Source organism: Mirounga angustirostris, unplaced genomic scaffold, assembly GCF_029215605.1.
Source record: "Mirounga angustirostris isolate CCGP_5_RB_7025 unplaced genomic scaffold, mMirAng1.0.hap1 SCAF_13, whole genome shotgun sequence".
NCBI classification, from domain to species: domain Eukaryota; kingdom Metazoa; phylum Chordata; class Mammalia; order Carnivora; family Phocidae; genus Mirounga; species Mirounga angustirostris.
In genome coordinates this window covers 30,799,981-30,822,603 of record NW_026991721.1, presented here as the reverse complement: position 1 = coordinate 30,822,603, position 22,623 = coordinate 30,799,981, and positions in this window count along the sequence as shown.

The following is a 22,623-nucleotide window of genomic DNA, read 5'->3' as shown; positions in this document are numbered from 1 at the left end:
CGGAAATTTAGCAGGTTGCATAATCTGCCGGGATTCACACTGTTCAAATGTGGGAAGGCCAGAATCTGACCCCAACTGTGATTTCAAAGCTCGAGCTCTTCAGCCTAATTCCCTGCTGTTGGATCCTGTACTTTAGAGCGTAGATGGTGTCAGATACGGAGCTCTCTGGCACAGCCCGCAAAGGGCTGGCTGGGGGCTCTTGGTGGCGAGAGGCCACGAAGGGTAAATCGGCCACCTATGGGGACCAAGCCCCAGCCAGCGATTGGAGCGGCCTCCTTGCCCCTGGTTCTTATGCTGTTCCATGCCTTGAGCAATGAGGGGGAGACGTCATTACCAGCCCAGGTAGCACCGCGGTTCCATATGCTGGAGCCACACGTGCCCAGGAAACCTGCTATGCCCATCAGCCTCTTTGGTCAGCCGCCAATTGGAAAGGACAGATAAATCATGCACTCATTTTAATGGGCCAAAAGGTCCCTGCTTTCCCTTTCTACTCTGTAGCAGGCCTGCCCGACCCACTCTAGCCCCGAAAGCACGGAGAAATATTCTCAGTCTCTGAAAAACAGAAATGAAGTCTTCTCACATGGAAAGATGTCCAAATAATCTCGTGTGTCCTGGGGTAATAATTAAACCTAAGAACTAAGAGAAGGTGATTTTTTTCCTGTTTTTTTCTATATTTTTTCTTTTTCCAATTTTTCAAAATGATCATGTAACTTTGAATATCTACAGTATTGATTATTTGATAATTATTTAAAAAAAAATCTAAGTGTGGACTCTAACTTAAGAATCCTTACATTAGAATACTAGGTCTACAACTTACTGGCTATGTGATCTTGAGCAAGTGAACTATTTGAGTCAGAGTCTCCTTATCTGTCGAAATGGGTTAATATAAGATCCTACTTCATAGAGTTTTTAATGAGGATTAAATGAGATAATATATGCAAATAATTTAGCAATAACTTCTAGCTATATTGTAGCTAATTATACTAATTAGTATTAACTTTTTAAATTATACTTGATTTTCTTTCCTCCATGCTATCTTCTCTCCCTTGCCCCCATCTGGGTGCTAAACCCATTCTGTTGGTGAACACAAGGACTGCTGGGGAAATGGGAGGGCCCTGCCAGTGGACAGTCTGAAAGTGGACTGCAGGGAGATTTCTCCAGAAAAAGTAGCCTTTTCATCCACTACGGTTCTTAGCAAGGCAGTCAAACGAAGGCTGGTGGTTTTTGTTATTCCCGTTCTCTGGGGAGCACATCCTTAGTGTCTCCAGTAAATTGGACTTTCAAAGGTAAATGTAAATTCTAGTGTTAATTTATTTAAAGTAAATTATTCAGAGAGTCATATGTCAGCAAACCTCATTTTGTGGCACTATATTAATGTCTTCCTTAAATACAGCTTGCTCTTTCTAAAAGCTGTTTTATGGGTCCAGGAAATCTGTCTATTATAAAGAAGTGCTTATTGTAAAGGATGTTTTAGTCTTTGGGTTCAATTAGGGAGAGAGCCAGGGTCAATGGGAGCCCTATGTGTGAAACAGCGTTAATAGCCGAGATGTAGTAGGGAAGTGGGAAGCCCTCTAAAGCACATGGGTTTTTACCCGGCAGGAAGGGATGTGAAGAATGATAAATGAAGGGCTTGATTCAAATTTCACCAGCCTTCAGGGAGCCTAGTGACAGTGTCTGACCAATCCATTGTAGTAGAAAGAAGGCAGGTTCAGAGTGGGAATTTCTGGGTCCTAGTGTCTTCTCAGGGACAATTCATCTCTCCATGTCTAGACTTTTTTCTCTCAACATTGGGGAGAGGAGTGTCTTCCCTCCAGGGCTACTTGTTATTGGTATCAAATGAAATAGCTGTGAAATGCTTTGAAAGATTCAAAGAATCATAGAGAGAGAAAGCATTTTATTTATGGCTATTAGTTACTATTTTTGATTTTTGATTACCTGATCTCAGGTACACAGGATTGAATTACTGCTACTCCTTTGTTCTTGAAATATTATCATCACCAAGGCCCATTTTCTTATTTATTCTTTATTCTTTTTGATCCTGGTTCTTCACCCCTGTTCTATGCCACCACCACCACTTCTGACAACTACTTCAATGTGTTTTTTAGAAAATACACACACATACTCACACACGCAGGTGTTTCATATGCACGGAGTTGTAGTTTACATATGAATAGCATTGTCTTTTAGGGTTCTCAGACCCAGTTCCAACATGGGGGTAGGATGGTACCCACTCAACACCAAGCAATCCTCTGACATCAACATCAGATTCCACAGGTTAAGGTTTCAGTCCTACAAGACTGCCCCCTACCCCACTTCAGCTGCAAGCCCCTGGCATTACCAACTGGTTACATACAGATTGGAGTGTCTAATGACCTCCTTAGGTTCAATTAATTTGTTAGAGTGGCTCACAGAACTCAGAGAAACACTTAGTTATGTTTACCAGTTCATTAAAGGATATGATAAAGGCTGTGAATCAACAGCCAGATGAAGAGATGCATAAGGCAAGGAATGGGGAAAGGGTGCAGAGTTTCCATGCCCTCTCCAGGCATTCCACTCTCCCCAGGCTCCATGTGTTCACTAACCTGGAAGCTCTCAGAACCCAGATCTCTTGGGTTTTTATGGAGGCTTCCTTGCATGGTCATGATTGACTAAGTCATTGGCCATTGGTTGATTGAAACTCTAGCCCCTCTCCCTTCCCTAGAGGTTAGGGTGGGACTGAAAGTTCTAACCCTCTATTCACATGGTTGGTCCTCCCGTGCCCTTGGGTGGGGTCCAAAATTCACCTTTGTTAACATAACAAAAGACACAGTTTTATCCTTATTACAGGAAATTCCAAGGGTTTTAGAAGCTGTGTGCCAAGTACCATGACCAAATACATATGGAAAATATATGTTGGTTATCTAAATGACCAAATACATATTATAAATCACAATATCATACATCATTTTAGAGATCTCATTTTGTTTCTTTTATCACCCATCTCTATGTTTCTAAGAATCTGTGCTGCTACCCATATATCTAGTTAATAATCACTTAGAATTGTCACATAGCACCTCAGAATATTCATTCATTCATCGTTCACCTTGAACAATTAACTCTCTGAGTGAAGGGCCTTCCCACCGTCTCCAACTCCTGGCATCAAATAAAAGCAATGATTACTTTTGTGCACTGCTCCTTTTGGTACATTTAAGAATGTTTTTGGAAAAGTGGTGACTGGGTGGTTCAGTGGGTTAAACCTCTGCCTTTGGCTCAGGTCATGATCCGGGAGTCCCGAGATCGAGCCACACGTCGGGCTCACTGTCCAGTGGGGAATCTGCTTCTCTCTCTCCCTCTGCCCCTCCCCTGCTCCTGCTCTCTCTCTCTCTCTCTATTTCTCAAATAAATAAATAAGTAAAATTAAAAAAAAAAAAAAGAATGTTTTTGGAACATAGGCCCAGGAGCCAAACTGGGCAAAGGACAAGAACAAGCAATTCCTTTTTTTTTTTTTTTGTTAAGATTTTATTTATTTATTTGAGAGAGAGTGAGAGAAAGCACAAGTGGGGGGAGGGGCAGAGGGAGAGAGAGAAGCAGACTCCCCAATGAGCAGGGAGCCTGACGTGGGAGTCTATCCCAGGACCCTGAGATCATGACCCGAGCCAAAAGCAGAAGCTTAACCAATGGAGCCACCTAGATGCTCCAGAACAAGCAATTTCCAGAAGACAAAAACCCAAAGGACTAGCAAGCATATGAAGTTTTGCTCAAATGTATTAGTAATCAGAAAAATGTGAATCAAAACAAATGAGTTATCACTTATTTTAGACTGGCCATAATTAGACAACTGGAAAGTGCCAAGTAGGTGGAGATGAGGAATATAATTGCCCTTATCCACTGCTGGTGGGAGTGATGGGGGTGGCAACCAGCACAGTGGTTCAAGAGAGCCATTTGACCAATATATAGCCAAATTCAGACACACAGAGTTTCAGATAGTTATTATTTTTTATGATTTCCTCTTTGCATTAAAAATAATTTTTGGGGCACCTGGGTGGCTCAGTTGGTTAAGTGGCTGCCTTCTGCTCAGGTCATGATCCCAGGGTCCTGGGATCGAGCCCCTCATCAGGCTCCCTGCTCAGTGGGGAGCCTGCTTCTCCCTTTCCCTCTGCCTGCCGCTCTGCCTACTTGTGCTATCTCTCTGTCAAATAAATAAATAAAAAGTATCTTTAAAAAAAAATTAAAAAAAATAATTTTCAAGGGACGCCCCTCCTCCCTGCTTGTGCTCTCTTTGTTTCTCTCTCTCAAATAAATAAATAAAATCTTTAAAAAAATATATCAAACACCTACTTTCCTCATTCAAAAATAATTACTCAATACCTACTAATCTAATTCCACATAGCTCTACTGGGTGCTAGAGCTACAACATTGTACAGCTCCGACATGGTCCTTGCTCTCATAGAACTTAAGTCACAGTGGGAAATGCTTGGTCATCTCTGTTTCACCAGGACCTAACAGAGTGCCTGGCTCACTCCAGCTCACTGAATGTCTGCTGAATGAATGAACAAGGAGCAGCAGATATTAACCACACCACTGCTTTCCAATCTTACCATGAGTGTGGATCTACTTTCAGCTCTAAGACAGTCTTTCAGGCAAGGCTGGTACTTTCATTCTGCAACCTACTCTTGGCCTCCAGGGTGACCCTGAAACCCACTTCCCCCACCTTACCCACCACCCCCTCAAAGTTATTTGCAACTAACATTATTTATCTTCCAAATGCTTGGCTAAGCTTCTTTACCTCCTAATATACATTCGATGATGTAGGTACTATTATTATGCTTATTTTCCAGATGAGGAAACAGAAGCTTGAGCAGTGCCTGAAAGATGCCTAAGATCACACAGCTTTTGAGGTGCAGGCTGAGCTCTACCCCAGATTGTATTCTGCTCCATGGCTTGAACCCTTGTCACCACATCAGTGTGTTTGCGTGGGTGGGTGGTGGGCTGTGTCTTAGTTCGGGCTGCTATAACAAAACCCCACAGACTAGGTCGTGTGGGGAGGGCCCTTTCGGGGTCACAGGCTTCTATGTGCATCCTCACATGGCAGAAGGGGCAAGGAGCGCTCTTAGGCCTCTTTCATAAGGGCATTAATCTAATCACCTCCCCCAAATCCCACTTCCTAATGCCACCACATTGGTCATTAGGATTTCAACATATGAAATTGGAGGGGACGTGGACAGTCAGACCACAGCAGGGAACATTTCCCTTTGTGGTAGTACCTAGCATCTTCACATATACACAGAATGTGCTTGGCAAATACCTGCTGAGTGAAAAAGGCATTTTTATAACTGTCTGTTAGGGCATTAGTTTTCACCACATGGTCTGGATAGAGAATCACCAACACCAGCCTCCTGCCCTCACCCTCCATCTGCAGAAAGTGCTCATTGGAATGGAACCCCAAAGCTTTGCCTTAGCTCCTCCCAGGAACCTCAGTCCGTCCCCTCCCAAGTGGTTCTGACTGAGGGTTGAAAAGATTTATGGCATCCTCTAGCTGCTGACAGTGTTTCCCTATTGATCCTGCTTCCGGAGCTCTGCTCAGAGGACAGGGAATGAGCAAAATGCTAAATTTTTACCAGGCTCACTGCAAAATCAGCCAGACAGCCCAGGCTTCCTTTGGGACCTGGAGCCGAAGGCGGAGAGCCACTGAGTCACATACGGTTCCTTCTGATCCATAGTGGGCGAATTGTCCCTTCCTTCAGTCAGTTCCTCAAGAGCCAGTTTATAGGTTTAATCCAAGGTCTTTGCTTGAAGGTTTCCATCTTCCCTCTCTCCTAAGACATTTATCCACCATGGTGCCACCGCACCTCAACGTACATCCACCCTAGCCCCTTTCATGCTGCTGGCCGGGATAGGTCTAAAACATGTTTATATTTTCTATCAGTCTTTAAACTCTTTGAGGGCAAGGGTGGCACAGCTCTAGCACTTAGAACAGGGTCTGCTGTGGATAATGTTGAATGAAAGAATGACAGGTCAATTTTCACAGCAGGAACTAAGAATATGAGAAACGACTACTACCATGGATGAGTTAGAAATGCCAAATTTCAGCTGATGCTGGAGAGCAGGAACATCATTTGTTTCATGCTTAGATACAAGAGATCTTATCCATAGGACAAAAACGGGCCTGGGAGAGCAAAGTATATGTCCATATATCACCTCTCCCTATGATCACATCTGAGAGATATTATTAATTGTTGAGGCCTCCTGTTTCACTGAGAATCCAGGCAGCCTTTACAAACCATGAGAGATGAAATCTGTGTCAGCCTTTGGCTAGAAACAGTGCACCATATCGTGCTTTGTTTATATAAAGCCATGGCTCGCACTGTCTCATTGGAAAGAAAATGCTTTCACGTACAAAAAAATAGTAGCTAGGTACTACCACAAAGGGAAATGCTCCCTGCTGTGGTCTGACTGTCCACATCCCCTCCAATTTCGTATGTTGAAATCCGAATGACCAATGTGGTGGCATTAGGTAGTGGGATTTGGGGGAGGTGATTAGATTAATGCCCTTATGAAAGAGGCCTAAAAACATAAAAAATTTTTATAAAAAAATTAAATAATACTGCACTGCTAGGCCAGGCATTGGTGACACAGGGCACCATGTCTACCTTCAGGGCACACCTGGGGCTGCAGGTGAGGGCCCAGGGCTGCGGACCAGGAGAGCCCAGTGAGGCACCAAGGGAAGGTCACTGTAAAATAAGACCACAAGGAGCTAGGGAAGCGCCTCGACCTGGAGGAGTGAATTCTGGGACAGCTAACTCGCCTCTACAACTTCCAGGAAGAGATCCCAGAATTGAGGATTGATGGGGATGAACTCTTGGATGTGGAGAGTGATGATATCAGGTCTGCCAGCGTCAAGGAGCTGCTGGGTGACAGTTATAAACCCACTTGGGCCTTCCTTGGACTGCTGAACAAGACCTGGGGCATGCAGAACTGAACACACCCCAGAAGAAAGAAGAGTGACCGAGCGGACTGGCGGCTCCCCCAGGACCATCGCTGTCCCTACCCCTCCTCAGAACTGGTAGCAACGGCAAATACCAGGGTGCCCTGAGCCAGGCCTGGGCCACGAACAGGGCTCCTTGTGCACCTGGCCCAGGGTCTGCCTCCCTGGCCCCTCAGTTTCCATTTTGAGTTTTTTTTAAATTGTTATTAAACTGATGGAACTTAACAAGAAAAAAAAAAAAAAAAAAGAGGAGGAGCTGGGGAAGGAAGCAGGAAGACCAGAAGTTGAAACTGATTTAGGTGGATACCAAAGTGGAGCAGGCAGGACGTAGGAAGCAAGGCACGGGACAATGGTGGGCAACCGAAAAATACCAAGAAGGAAAGTCAAGGCCAGCGTAGGATTAACCTCTCTAGAATAGAAAGCTCACCTGCAGCCACTCTAGGCATGACTTTGACCCCTTTGCTGGGCGAGGACAATGGTGGGGAGGGTGGTAAGGACTCTGTGATGCTCTGGGCCCCATGGTTTCCCACCTGTCCCCTACGCCTGCGGTACCCTTGCCCCACACCTTCCTTGCCAACTCCTACTCACCTTTCTGGCCTCTGCCCATAAGTCTGTTCCTGACTCTGGCTTTCTTAGCATGCTGCCCTCTTCCCACAGAGCCCAGGATAACCAGCAGGAGAGGGGAGCTGCAGCAGGGTGGTAGGCAAGAGTGACTGTGTGGGAATGGAAGCTCTGCCGCGACAGAAGCTTCACAGGGCAAGGATTTTGCCTATTTTCTTCACTGTGGTGTGCCTCCTGCCTGAAACAGTGCCTGGCACATAATAGACATGTCCTTGTCTATAAAATCAGGATACTAGTATCTGCCTCATGGGGTTGTTCCAGAGGGTAGAAGAGTTGATATGGGTGAAACATTTATTATTTTTTATTATTTAAAAAATTTTTTTTGAAGATTTTATTTATTTGTTTGAGAGAGAGAGAGAGAATGCAGAGGGAGAATGAGAGGGAGAAACAGACTCCCTGCTGAGCAGGGAGCCCGATGTGGGGCTCCTGTGTCAGCTCAGGACCCTGAGATCATGACCTGAGCTGACGGCAGACGCTTAATGACTGAGCCACCCAGGTGCCCCTGGGTGAAATGTTTAGAATTGTGCCTGGCACAGAGGTATTTTTCAAATCTATACTGCAGAAGTACTCAGAGGTTCTCCAAAGTTTGGGAAATATTTAATTTTGAAATATATTCTAAACTATTTTTAAAACTGCAGTTGACAGAAAGATGCACATGTGTCCTGTAAGCAGCATCAACACCCAGCAAAACACCAGTGCTTCTCCTTGCTGTCCTCTTGTTAACTTTAAGATCAGTACATGATCTGATCTGAGTTTTCAATTTAAAGCTATTCTAGCAAAACAGCCATTAATTTACTCTGTTGGGGTTCTATGAAGATATTTTGCTTGCACACAGGGTCCATTCCCTGGGGGAGATACTGGCAACCACTCTCAAACAACTCCATTAATACAGCGGTAGGATTTGATTCCATATGTTTCCAGACATATGCAAAGAAGACGGTAAAGTTTGCCTTATTTGAGGCTATGTCCTTGTTCTGGCCTGAAGGAAGAGGGAAGGGTTATGATTTGTTCAATCACCAGCGTCTTTGCCCTTGTCTCTTACTGCAGTTACAAACTGAGGAACCAACATGGTGTCAGTCGTCAGCTCCGGAGGATCACTCAGTGGAGAGAGTTGTGCAGGGAGATGGCAAACTGACAGGATGTTCTTTCAAAGTGGATAGCTCGGCTGGGCCCCTCAAGCTATTTTTAATTGTTCTTCATTCCAGCAGTGAGAATGAACAACGTATCATGTGGTGGGTATTGTGCCGGGTGCCGAGGTAGTGGTCGTGGTGGAAGCAAGATAGACAAGCTCCCACTGTGATTGAGCATGGAGCTCTGGGCGGGGGAGGGGGGGTGGGGTGGAATGAAAACCTCACAGAAGAGGAAGTGTGAGAAGTCCTCTGGTAAAGGGAGTGCTCCCCTGTGAGAGCTAGAGGAACTCACTTAGGTCTAGAAGGGACTTCCTTGGACTTTCAGAGGAAGAGAGACTTAAGCTGAGACCTGAACAATACATAGGAGGAGTTGGTTTAGTGAAAGGAAAATGCTGGGAGGTCAGGGGGAGAACAATATTCCCGCAGAGAGAAGGCCATCCACGAAGGCATAGAGGCTGGAGACAGCAAATCGTGCTTGCAGAATGGAAAGAAATTTAATATAGCTGGACCGGAGAGCTGGGACTTTCACCATCGTCAACAGCCCTTATTTTTCAAACATGCTCACTGGTATATCACTCAATGTATTTCTTGGCCTTTAATTTCTTTTTTAATTTCACCTTTTTTAATTTTAATTTAATTTTAATTTTGCTTGTTGCTTGCTCCATTACAATAGCCACTTTTCCAGATGGTCACTACTCTTTGCCATATGTCCAACGTACCTTCAACTTTTTGATCTTCTCCAGCATCCCTGACTCTGCTTTCCCATTGTGGTATAAATGACACCTTCCTGTCTGGTGGCTGCCCCAAAGTTTTTCTCATCTGCCTCTCCTGGGAATCAAGTTTCACACTCACAGATAGCAATCTTCAAAGGGAGATTGACTCAGTGTAATAAACTCTCCAGCTTGGGCTTTGCAAAATAAAGTGAAGTCTTTGATCCTTTTCTGGGTGCCCCTTGGAATGAAATAAACTCTTTGAAGTGAAGTTTGGCACACCTAAAATGACAAAACAGGACCACAGGAATTACAAAGTTGAGACAAAGAGGGTGCTGCATGTAGGTTATTTTGTTAAAGAATGGATTTGAGGAGATTATCCAAGAACCTAGGGTTTAGGCTGTCAAAATTAGCATCAGAAACTAGATGATGATTCAAGCTGAAAGATCTTCCCCCGCTATCCTGGCTCTATGCAACGGGGTGGCAATCCCAAACCATTACACATTCTCCCCCTAAGAACTTTACAGAATGTATTCCAGATGCCATACAATCAATATTCAGATTCATTTCTCGCAGTCCACAAACACATATTATTTGCCTTCTAGAATTACACCTAGTAACGCACGAGCCTCTCCACTAAGGGTTATGCGACCCATGAGCAAACAGCAGCGCCATCTGAGCACCAACTCACCAGCACTGAAGCCTTATGATTCACACCACGAGGGAAAGAAATCCAAAAGTGCTAAGTTTACTTTGTAATCAGGTCCACCAGGCAGGGATGGTTAAGGGTTGCTCTGGGGCCTGGAAGTTAGCCCCCAACAACTCAGTCTACCCTGTTTTCTCACTAAATCAACTACATGTGCTGAAGAGCAGTTAAAGCATGTGCTAATTAACTATCCTCCAGAGGAAGACCATAACCAGCCTCAAACAGGAAGTGTTATTACCCTGTGCTCAATTCTAGCACTTTGAGTTGCCAGTAGGTGGCAGAAATTCAAAAAAATTTATAATTCTGCTTTCTTTTAAAGCAAGGTCTAAGTGTGTCGAACCCAATCATCAATAGTCTTGTCACATCTGTATGAGATTAGAAGCGGTGAAAGACATGTTTGTAAGGCTGATGGATAACCAACTTTGATTTACCATATTTTTAAGTAATTTTGGCAATTTCCCCTGAGGGTGTGAATAAACCCTGTGATGCAAAGCATTTGATCCATTGTATTATTTTTACAACTTGTCATAAGGAATTGCTCTATATTGCATGGATTTTATTCTCTAGCCAACTGGAGTGCTGGGTCTTTTCTCACTCTGTCTACACTCACCACCCTTGAATTTTGAAATATTATAGTTCAAACTTTTCCAAAGAGGATGAAGTTGGCAGCTTTTGATGAACATTCCCTTCTTAGTCTACAACCAATAGTCTAATAGATGCTAAGTTTTTTTTAACCCCTAAAAATAGCTTTTTCTTTTAAACACACAGTTTTAGTATGCATTCAGTGGGCAGAATTACAAACTAGAGATGTGAAGAAATAAAATTTCAAGTCATGGAGAAAAAAAATTTGAAATAAATATTTCAAATTAAGATCTGCAAGATAGGATTTATAAGGTTTCAAGCTGGACCATTTGAAAGCATCAGGAAACACACAACATATGAGATATCCTAAAAAGTTTCCTTTCTTGTAGAACCTAGGAGAAAAACCAAGCTTCCATATGATTCGCTTTTTTGAAAGACGAGTCAAACAACACCCAGAAGACTTTTAGCAGTTTTGGAAGGTTAATGGGCTCTGTTAGTAACTTTAAAATTCTTTAGGAAAGACTGCCATAGAAATACAAAGCATCATGGTTATTAAGGATGACTTTCTGGTGATACCAAGGAATCAATTCACGGTTGCAAAAAAGTACATATTTTTTTCCATGTTATTAGCTTTTTTCCTCCCTCCTGATAGAGAGGCAAGACCCAACTTAATTTCACTTCAAACAGATATTGAATTTCTCTCCATCAGCTCTGGTGAGATCTTCCCCAAGCCAGCTTCTCCACTTGGTGGTTCTGTCCCTGGGTGATCTGCCAATAATCACACCAGTTTGTCACTGTGGTTGTTCTTTAGGTTTGGAAGCAAAGAAAGAGGTGGGTGGGGACCCAGCCCAGATTGTCTATACTGCTATTACTCATACCCTAGGTCAGTTGTTTTCAAATGTGTGTCCCTAACCAGCAACAGCAACATCACCTAAGAATTTGTTAGAAATACAAATTCTTGGATTCTCTCCTTGAACCTACTGAATCAGAAACTCTGAGGGTGGGACCCAGCAATCAGAAGCCTTCCAGGTGCTCCTGATACACACTCAAGTTTGAATCTTCAACAGAGTAGAAGCCCATTGTAGCCAAGATTTAGGGGCTTCTCCTGGAGGTTGGAGGACCTTGGAAACTCTTTGGTCATTCTCAGTGTCAGAAAATGATTTATTTTATTCTGTGAGTGGAATTATTTTTCTGTAGCTGATTTTATTTTCTGAAAATAAGTATGGTATAGCATGAGAGAATAGTCTCTATCACCTGTAAGCTGTGCAACATTGGGCAAATTACATATTTGTGCCTCAGTTTCCACATCTTTAAAGTGAAGCAAAACCAATTCTACTTTTCAGGATTGTAAGAATTAAATGAGATAATGCTTGAAGAGTGTGAAAAGTAGTGCCTGATATGTGACAGCTACATAATAAATGTTAGGTATTATCATTTTCATGGTCCTTCAAAATCAAACTCTCTTGTCACCCAGTGTCAAGGTCTTTCTGCCTTTGTCATTCTGAGTTGACTGATCCTTTATCTGTGCTATGACAATATTTCATCCTTAGCATGTACACGTTTGTCTAGGTCATGTGCCACTCACCTTAATGAAAAAGGAGTGGCCCTCCAACAGAAAATCAGGGTGCCAGTACTAGAAGAAAGGCATATTTTACTTTTTATTTTTCCTACTTGAAGGAAAAATAGGAAAGTAGGAAAACACAACAAATGTCTGTTATAGGCATTATACTCAGTCTTTGCAAGTCCTTGGTTATTCTGAAAAACCAAGTTAAACTAACAAGTAGTCACTGATATAGTCACATTGCGAGTGTTAGCTACATGAATATCCAGTGGCTACTTAAAAATTGATCAAAAGTGACCATAAGGTATGTGTTACAATTATACTTTTTCTTGTATAATAGGTGTCCGAAGAAATTATGAAAGACTTTGAAATGGGCAAAACAAGATTAGTGCATGAAGCTTATCTATCTAAGTTGTCTTTGCCTTTCATTGTCTTTGAACTTTTTTTTAATAATTCTATAAATTGCAGAAAACTAATAGTAATGCCTATTACTGTTATGCATAGAAACACAAATGGTTATATATGGTGGAGCACTGTGGTAAACAGATTCTAAGATGATCTCCCAATGACCATGTCCTAAGAAAACCTCCGCCCCTTGAGTGTGGGCAGAACATGTAGATGAGATATCACTCCTGTGACTATGGTATATTACATGACAAAGGGAGATTATTTGAGATTATTGAGTCTAATCTAATCCCATGAGTCCTAATTTCATGAGCCTTTAAGGTAGAGGGTTTTCTCCAGCTAGTGGCAGAAGGGGAAGTTGGAGAGATTCAAAACACCAGAAGGATTTGATATACAATTGCAGGGCTTTGAAGCTGTGCAAAGAACATGTGCAAGAACCAGAGAAGGGTTTCTGGTTGTTGACAGCAATCCCTGTTGACAGCCAGCAAGGAAATGGGGTCCTCAGTTCTATAGCCATATGGAATTAAATTTAGCCAGCAATCTGAATGAGCCTGGGAGCAGATTCCTTAGAGCCTCCACAGAAAAGTCCAACCCAACCAACATCTTGATCTTGGCCTTGTAAGACTAACCAGAGAACTCAGTTGAGCCCACCCAGAGTTCTGACCTACAGAACTGCGTGAGATCATAAATGTGTGTTATTTTGAGCTGTGAAATTTGTGGTGATTTGTTACATAGCAATAGAAAACTAAAATGAATGTAATTGATTATTGCTCTATAAATAGATCATTTTGCTTCTCTTGGTAAATTCATTTCAGAATTCCTTTTTCCTTATATTTGATTCTGCTCTTTGAATTCATCCTTTGTATCAGCTGTGCCATTTTACCGGTTCTCTCCTAAAGTGATGAATTAAATAAAATCTTTGGCACATGTTCATTTTGTATTTGTATTCCAGTCATAATTGTGTCTTTTGGGGATTTTAAGAAAATTACCCTTTAACATTGGAATGGACAATTGTTTTTTTCATTTGTTATTTACTGTGTATCTTGTTACTCATTCAGTCTAAAATTTTCTTTCTTTCTAAAACTTTATGCAATATGGTAACTCACACCAGATAGTCTATCCACTGCCCCCGCCCCCAACACCTCCTAGAGCCCTCAATCCTGCTACTCAGTTGGGATTGGATACCCTCTAAATCCGCTGCAGAACTGTCATCCTGGAACTTCTCTTTATCAACACTCTGTGAATTGCCTTCACTTCTCTCCTTTTTCTTATCCTTTTTCTTGGATTTTTTCTTTGATTATGCCCTCATTTTGTAGGAGAATATCCTTCAGTAGCTCCCTGGAAAAGGATATATGAAAGGTAAACTTTCATGTCTAAATAGATTTTTCTTCTACTTTTATTTGACTATGATATAATTCTGTGTTGGAATCATTTTCCCTTGAAATTTTGAAGGCATTATCCATTTGTATTTTAGTTTTTAATGCTACTCTAGAGAAGTCTTATGTTATTTTGAATCCAACTTTTTATATGTGGCTTGTTCTCATTGCCCCTCTCTGACCTCTTCCAAGGACTTTAGAATCTTATTTTTGGTCTGGGATGTAATGGAATTTCATAACGACGTGCCTTGATGTGGGTCCTTTTAAATTCCAAGTGTTGGCCAATGGATGGGTCCTTTCAATATATAACTTCAGACTTTGTCATACTTGACCTGCAGCAACAAGCAATATAACTGGCCACTCTCTCCTGCCTGAAACACTTCTGTATTTGACTTGGCTAATGCCTCACTCTTACAGTTTTTTTCCTAGCTTTCTGATGGCTCCAATTTAATCCCCTTTGTATCTTGGGCTCTTTGTTTTTCCTTATCTTTACTATTTTCCTGGGTACAACCAGGTCCATTCATGGCTTTGAATGCCATCAATATACAAACTATGCCCAAACATACATCTCCAGCAAACTTTTCAGCTCCAGATCATATATGCAATAACCTAGTCAACACCTTACATCTCACACTTAGTATGTCTCAAGCTAAACTTTTATCTTCTTACATCTGTTCCCCCAGCCTCCCCTCCCCCAACCAAATGTCCTCTGTCTTTAACATCACTCCTGGGAACCAGAAACAGGAATCATCTCCCATTCCTTCCTTCCCCTTATCATTATATTCAATTCCATGCAACTTCTGCCTCTTCTACCTGTAGAACGTCTCTTGAATCAATCCTCTTTTCTCTATCTCCATGGCCACCTTTCATCACTGATTTCTTGGTGGCTTCAATAGCTTCCCCATTGATCTCTTTACATCTGCTCTTTCTCCAACTCATTCACTCTCCAAACAGTAGTTTGATTGATTAGGTTTTAAGGTCAAATCTAATCACACTGGTTGTCTGGTTATAATTCCTCAAGAGTGTCAGAATGCACCTAGAATAAAATACAACATTCTTAAGGGACCTCCAAGGCTCAAGTGATCTAGTCCCTGCCTACCTCTCTCGAACTCCTGATGCCACTCTCTCCTTCTTCACTTTGCTCAAAACACTGGTTTTGTTCATGTGTCAAAAGTGTCAAACTTTTCAACTTCAGAACCTTTTCCTGGAATATTTCATTCCTTCCCTTTACATAGTTCTTATTCATTGCCCAGGATTTGGCATAAGGTCACCTTCCAGAAAGACTTTTTCTGACCACTGCAGCATATATAGAGGCCCTCTTTCATTCCTTCATTCCTTTTCCTTTATAATACCTACCAAAATTTTGTAGAATTTGTGTAATCTATTTTTTCCTGTTTTTCTTTTCCACTAGAATTGTGGATTTCATAAAAGCAAGAACTATGTCTGCTATTCCTAGCACCTAGCATAGAGCCTCATCTGTTTCATAAGTGCCTATTCATTTGGAATTTTAGTGACCTGACTCCAGTCCTCGTCCCTCTACTAATTGTACAAATTTGGGCAAGTTACTTAACCTTTCTTGGCCATAGTTTGCTTAACTGTAAAATGAGGATAATAGTACCTACTTCACAGAGCTGTTATAAAAAATTAAATGAGAGAATCCATGAAAAATGGTTTGCAAAGTGTCTGGCACATATTAAATACTCAGTAATTTTAGATGAAAATAATAACAATGATGAGAGACTATAATTTCAGATCTAAGAGTGAGAGAAATAGGATGAAAAGTCAAATAAAGGATTTAGATTGTTCTACATGTCTTAGTCCATTTGGGCTGCTATAATAAACATAGCATATATAATACACGAACATTTTTTTTTCTCATAATTCTAGAGGCTAGAAGTCCAATATCAAGGTACTGGCTTTCTAGTTTACAGATGGTTGTCTTCTTACTGTGTCCTTCTTACTGTGTCCCACATGGTGGAAAGGGTGAGAGTGTTCTCTGGGGTCTCTTTTGTGAAGGTACTAATCCCATTCATGAGGACTCCATCCTCATGACCCAATCATCTTCCAAAGGCCCCCACCTCCTAATACCATCACATTAGGGATTAGGATTTCAACATATGAATTTGGGGTGGAGGGAGGGAAGATGGGCACAAATATTCAGTCCACAATACCATATAAAGCTCCATAAACTGTTCAACTCTATCGTATATGATGATGATATTAAGCACCTGGCTATCCCACTGTCTGTGTTCCATGAATGGGTGAACTTCTTCTTTTGGTTCTTACTAATAGAACATTCTTTTTGTTCCCTCCAGAGATTTATCCTCTCTGGACAACCGTATGCCTCAGTCAAGCCAATCATGGGAGTTCCACTCCCCTTGGCAGTGATTGATTTTGGAGTGGGCATACAGTTTAGTTCTCCAGGAGGGAGCCCTACTTGGGGTTGGGGAGAGGCCTGGGAAAATGTTTCCCATTTTTAAGAAGGAGTACAAGAATAAACAGTCCTCTGCTGCCTCTGGACCCTGATTGTGGCATCCGCAACTGAGGCAGCCATGTTCTGTTCGCAAGGGGAATCAGCCTTAGAAAAAAGCTGCTACAGAGCAGAGAGATGGAAGGAAGATGGATTTTTTTTTTTTAAGATTGGTCTTTGATGACATTTTTCAACTATGTTATAGCTGCCTGAGACTTAGCATCTTTCTCCTCTGGGTTTCTGGCTATAGGAGACAATTTCCCCTAATCTTTAGGCCCGAGTCAGGGCATGATGTTACATGAAGCCCAAAGCATCCAAACCAGGACCCAGTGGCTAGCTCTTCATCAGAGGCCGTGTGACCTGAGGGCCATGAGACCTATGATCACCCTTCCAACTTTGAGATAACATAATGACATTTAGTCATTTATTAGACAAAAATTACTCCAGGGGGTGAAGAAGAGGGAGTTTGAAAACACTTTTGCCAGTAAACAGAAGTCCACATTTGAGCATTCACAAGTGGGTGGAGTGAGGCAAAGTCCCCACTCCTAGCTGCAGGACCGTGGCACAATGCCTCCAGTGAATAGACTCTTGTTTCCACAACGTTATTCTTCCGCAGCCTTGCCAGATGGAAAACATCATGTGTTTTTCCTCTAGAGATAGGGGATCAATTCATTTTCCAGTGTATCAAAAGAATATTCATTGTTTTCGTTCTCTTTGGCCCTGTTTCGGATTTTATTTTATTACTTATTACTTATCCCAGAACTCAGAGGTCCCAGAAGATACTAAAATGAAAGTAGTTTTCTTAGGCTCAGCTGAAAGGCACCAAACAAAGGTCTGATGGGCACTGGCATAAGAGGTGGGCTGAAGATTTTGTGTTCAGAAGACATTTATCATGCAATTTCTTGCTCTGTGCTTATGCCTGTGTTAGGATGGGGAATACTGGAGAGTAGTTCAGTGGCATTACATTTATGTCAAACTAGGTTCTAAAGTTGACACCTAAGGCAAAATTGCATGCAGTCAAAGTACTCTTGAAAAAGTCCTTAAATAACTGATGTAGAAGGCACATGGTTTGCTGTATACAACCCTGCATATGTATGCCTGTGTATGTCTGTAGAAATGTACAATGTATTTGGTAATCTATAGTAGTATGTAATAAAGAAGACAGGGATGGGTGAAAAATATACATCTTGGTTAGAACAACACTCACCAAGGCAAGATACTCACATTATGAGAAGAACTGAGAATATAAAGGGAGCAGCTGTCTCTTTTTATTTTTTTAATTTTATTTTATTATGTTAATCATGCTCACTCTGCTATTCCTTTCTTAAATGAAGCCCATGTAATTACCTGTACATATAGTCTCTACACCGGAGGGTTATGGCTGAAAGTTTCTTTATTTTTAAAAACACAGAAATCTAGGAGAAAGGCCAGAGAGCTTGTTCAAACTCACATTAATGGTTAATGGGGGTAACAAAACTCCACAATCCAATATTGTCACTGAGGTGGATTTGCAGCATAACCAACACCAGGAAGCTGAGTGTGTTTGTGTTAGAAGTTCACATACCTGTGCAGGTGTCCCAGTGGTAGGAAGTCATGATGCTTTTGCAGGGCACCATGAAAAAATCAATGTGTGAATCTTAAAATGATTAAATCAATAATCTGCTGCCAAGTAAGATCTGAAATGCACTGGCAAGTGCCAAAGGCTTAAGAAAATGTTATGCTTTAAATGCCTTCTTTTCTTTTTTCTTCTTTACCTGTTTCACTGGATTGTTGAAAAAAAAAATGACCTTTGAAAATGTTTTCTGTGAATTTCAAAGAATGATAATGCTAATTTTATATTGTTTTAAGAGGCAGAGAAATCCCAGCCCACAGGCTCTACTTCATGAAATTGTCAAAGAGAATGGTAAGGAGTTGTGAATGTACGCATTGCACATGGCCCCTGAAAACCTGAAGATTGCTTGGGTTTGGGGAGAAGGAGGCTGAGATTCTACAATAGTGATAAGCCCTGGACATTTGTTGATCAGGGCCATGAACGCTGGTACTCCGGAAGGGGGTATTGTAGGTAGAGGAGGAGCGACTACATTTGATGATGAATCTAGTCCTGCTAAGGAATTTCCCTTGGATGGGCCCAATCAAAGTGAAGAATGGGACCCCCACCTGCTAGTGCTTCTAATTTCTGGGCACTACAATGGAATGTGGGAAAATAATACAAGCCATATCTGTAAGTTTAAATGTTCTAGTAGTCACATTAATAAAAAGTAAAATGAAACACATAAAATTAATTTTAAAAATATACTTATATAACCCATTGGATATCCAAAATTTTATCATTGCAACATGTAATCAATGTAAAAAAATATTAATGGGATATTTTATATTTTGTTCTTTTGTACTGAGTCTTTAAATTCCAATATATATTTAAACTTACAACACATCTCAGTTAGCAAGTGCTCAATAGCCACATTCATCTAGTGGCTACCATGATGGACAGTGCTGACCTAGCAGGTCATATCACCTCCTTGAGTCCTGTCTATCTCATCCAGTATGTATATTTTATATATGTAAGTTCTAGGAAGGCAGGGATTTAGGATATGTTTTCAGCACCTACAACAGTGCTTAGCACATAGAAATGGCATAATAAATATTTCTGAAAGAGCTAATTATTGAATGGCTGTGTATTTTATCTATGAATGCAGAAGACTATACACCAAGATGACAACCGTGGTTACTTGGGGGAAGGACAGCCTGGAGAAAGTGATCATAAGAAACTTCATCTGTATGTGTTATGTTTTCACTTTTTATGTATGTTTTCATTTTTATGTGTATTTGGATATTACTTGTGTAATGGAAAATAAAGTATTGTTAAAAAAGAAGATAGTTATTATTTACAATTAGAAAAATTGCCGGTAAAAATCAAGAAGAATTAGAAAAGAACCAGGCTTGGGTTTTCATTTCCTATGACTACTGTAGCAAATGACTACAAATTTAAGGGGCTTGAGACAACAAAATTTATTATCTTATAGTTCTGAAGATCACAAATCCAACATGGTTCTTACTGAGCTAAATTGAAAGGGCAGTAAGGCTGTCATCCTTCCGGAGGGTCTTGGTGAAAATCCATGTTCTTGCCTTTTCCAGCTTCTAAAGATTGCCCACATTCCTTGGCTCTTGGCTCCCCCTCCATCTTCAAAGCCAGTGATCATATCACTCCCACCTCTGCTTCTGTCACATTGTCTCTTTCTCTGACCCTCCTGCCTCCCTCTCACTTATGAGGACCCTTGTGATTCAACTGGGGTCCACCTGGATAATCCAAGGTAATAGCCCCATCTCAGAATGCTTAACTTAGTCACTTCTTCAAAGTCTCTTTTGCCATGTCAGGTAACACATTTACCAGTTCTGCAGATGAATATGTGGACACTTTTGGGGGCCCTTCTGCCTAACACAGTTACCTAGTCAGACTCAGCAGATGGGCTGCCTGTGATACGGAATTGGTTGTGTGCTCTGGAATTCTCCTGTCTATGGGCTCTGTGGTCCCTGAAAATGGACCCGGCCCTCTCCAAATTGATCATTTGCAGAAATCAGGAGGGACTAATTTTGGAGTTCCTACACTTTTTGGCTATAATTTCTCCTCTTTTTGTGAAAGCTGATTCTATTTCTTGAACTTGTGTGTCTAACTTCTAAGAAGGCACTCTAGTGACTCCCACCTCCTGGGATCCACGCTCACCATAACCCTATCCCCTTAACTGTGGGCTGGACAACTGACTTGCTTTTGACAATAGTATATGGCAGAAGCAATGGCATGTCACTCCCAAGATTCGGTTATAAAATTGTGGCTTCTGTCTTGGGTGTTCTCTCTCGCTCTTTCTCTTGGTCCAAGGAAATGGAAGCCAGCTGCTAAGTTGTGAGCTGCCCCCTAGAGAGGCCCAAGTGGCAAGGAGCTGATTCTTCTGACCAATAGCTGGAAAGGACCTGAGGCCTTGCCCTCATGACTTCATCTAATCCTAATCACCTCCAAAAGGCCTCACTTACCTCCTAATACCATCACACCTGGGGGAGGGTTTCAACATATGAATCTGGGGGCGGGGGAGGGGGACAAAAATATTCAGTCCATAATAGAAACTCAGCTAAGCAGTGCTTGGGTTTCAGATCCACAGAAACTGTGAGATCATAAATGTGTGTTTTTTAAGCCCTTAGGTTTTTGGGTAATTCATTATACAACAATAGATAACCAATACAGATTCATTCCTCCCTCCCTCCCTTCTTCCCTCCCTTCCTCCCTTCCTTCCTTCCTTCCTTCCTTCCTTCCTTCCTTCCTTCCTTCCTTCCTTCCTTCCTTCCTTCTTTTTTGTTTGGCCTGATCTTGTTCTTTAAGAGAACTTATCCTGGAAAGGGCTAGATAGTATTTCAGGCTTTACAGGACATATATAATCTCTGTCTCATAGTCTCTCTTATATATGGCTTGCCAACCCCAGGAATCCAACTATTCTGGTTCAGAAGCAGTTCTTTTCAAGTCTGTATCCCCCAGCAACTCTTCTACTCAATCCCTTCCATAGCTCCCCAGATCTCTAGGAATAAAAGCAAAGTCCTGGTGATGGTCTGCAAGGTCCTAGGCATTTAGGGTGCATAGCTGTTACCACACAGCTACACAGCTTGTCCCAGCTACATTGGCTTCCTTGTCAGTCCTCATATGAGCAGCTCACTTTTGCCCCAGGACATGCATGCTTCATGCTCCCTTTGCTTGCAGTGACTTTCCCCCAGAAACTTACACAGCTTGCTCCTTTACCTCCTGCCTTTCTTGGCCATCCTATTTAAAACTGCATCCATCCCCAAACACCTTAATTCTTCTCTTTTTTATTTTTCCCCATCTTACAACTTAGATATATTTACTTATTTATGCTGTTTATAATCTGTTTCTCTGTTAGAATTTAAGCTCCATGAAGCCAGTACATTTTTTGGGAGGAGGATGGTGAGTCTGGTTTTTTTCACATTGTAAGCCCAGTATTCTAAAAGTGCATAGAATTTAGTAGACACTCAATAAATATTTGTTGAAAGAGTGATATTTTTTAAAAGAACACTGGTCTGGATTTGAGGAGCCCTAACTTCTAGTTTGACTATGCCAAGACTACCTGTGTAAAGTATAAAATATTGAGCAAAAATTATAATAAATAGGTACTATCATTGACTGAGCATAGATTTCATGTCATGTATTGTGCTAAGTGGTTTATAGACGTTACCTTATTAATGCTCATGGCAGGTACTACTATTAGCTCTTTTTAATGGATAAGGCTTATTGAAGCTGAATTTCATCATCCATAAAATGAAAAAGTTGGAGCCAAATAATTGCAAAGATCTCTTTTTCCCCCTCAAAAGTTTTTTTTTTTTTTTTTTTGGTAAGATATCTACCTCTTTCTATTTGAAAAGATCCATTTATTTATCCATGACTCAAAGAAAGAAAGTCAAGTCTCAAAGCTCCATCATAAATGTGAACATCAAGGCTACCTTCAGATAAACAATCTTTCACTTCTTTTTATTCTGAAATGCTCATCTCAGTTTGCTGAATCTGAAATAAATTTACAGAAATGAATTATCCCAGCAGTACATTCCTTCACTTGCGTTTAAACAACTGACAACATGTACATGCAAAGTGTGAGGTTAAACCCCTACATTTTGAAAGAAAATCCATGACCAATTATTTTTAGGGCACCTGAAAAAAGTTCAGTGTTCATTATTGGTTTTCTATTAGTAATGGAATTCAGAGCTGTTGTCACTGAATGTTCTTTGCCTCTGGCCTAATAGTCTTTCTTTAGCAATTTGTCTCAGGAAAATTGGATTAAGGAAAAGCTTTATGAGACTCTGTACCTACACCTCGAATCACACACTTGAGGGCTGGAAAGGACCAGAGTGATACCTGAGGTAACCCTCTCGTTTTGCAGAACAGGAAAAGGAAAGCTCAGATAAGGTAAGCTGTTCACAGAAACAGACACAGCTAACAAGCAGCAGAGTTGGAAATCTGAACCAGTACCAACTTACGCAGTACCAAAGTCCATGCATGCCTTTTCTACTTCATCACACTTCCTTACTGTGACCTGTTTGAGATTTTA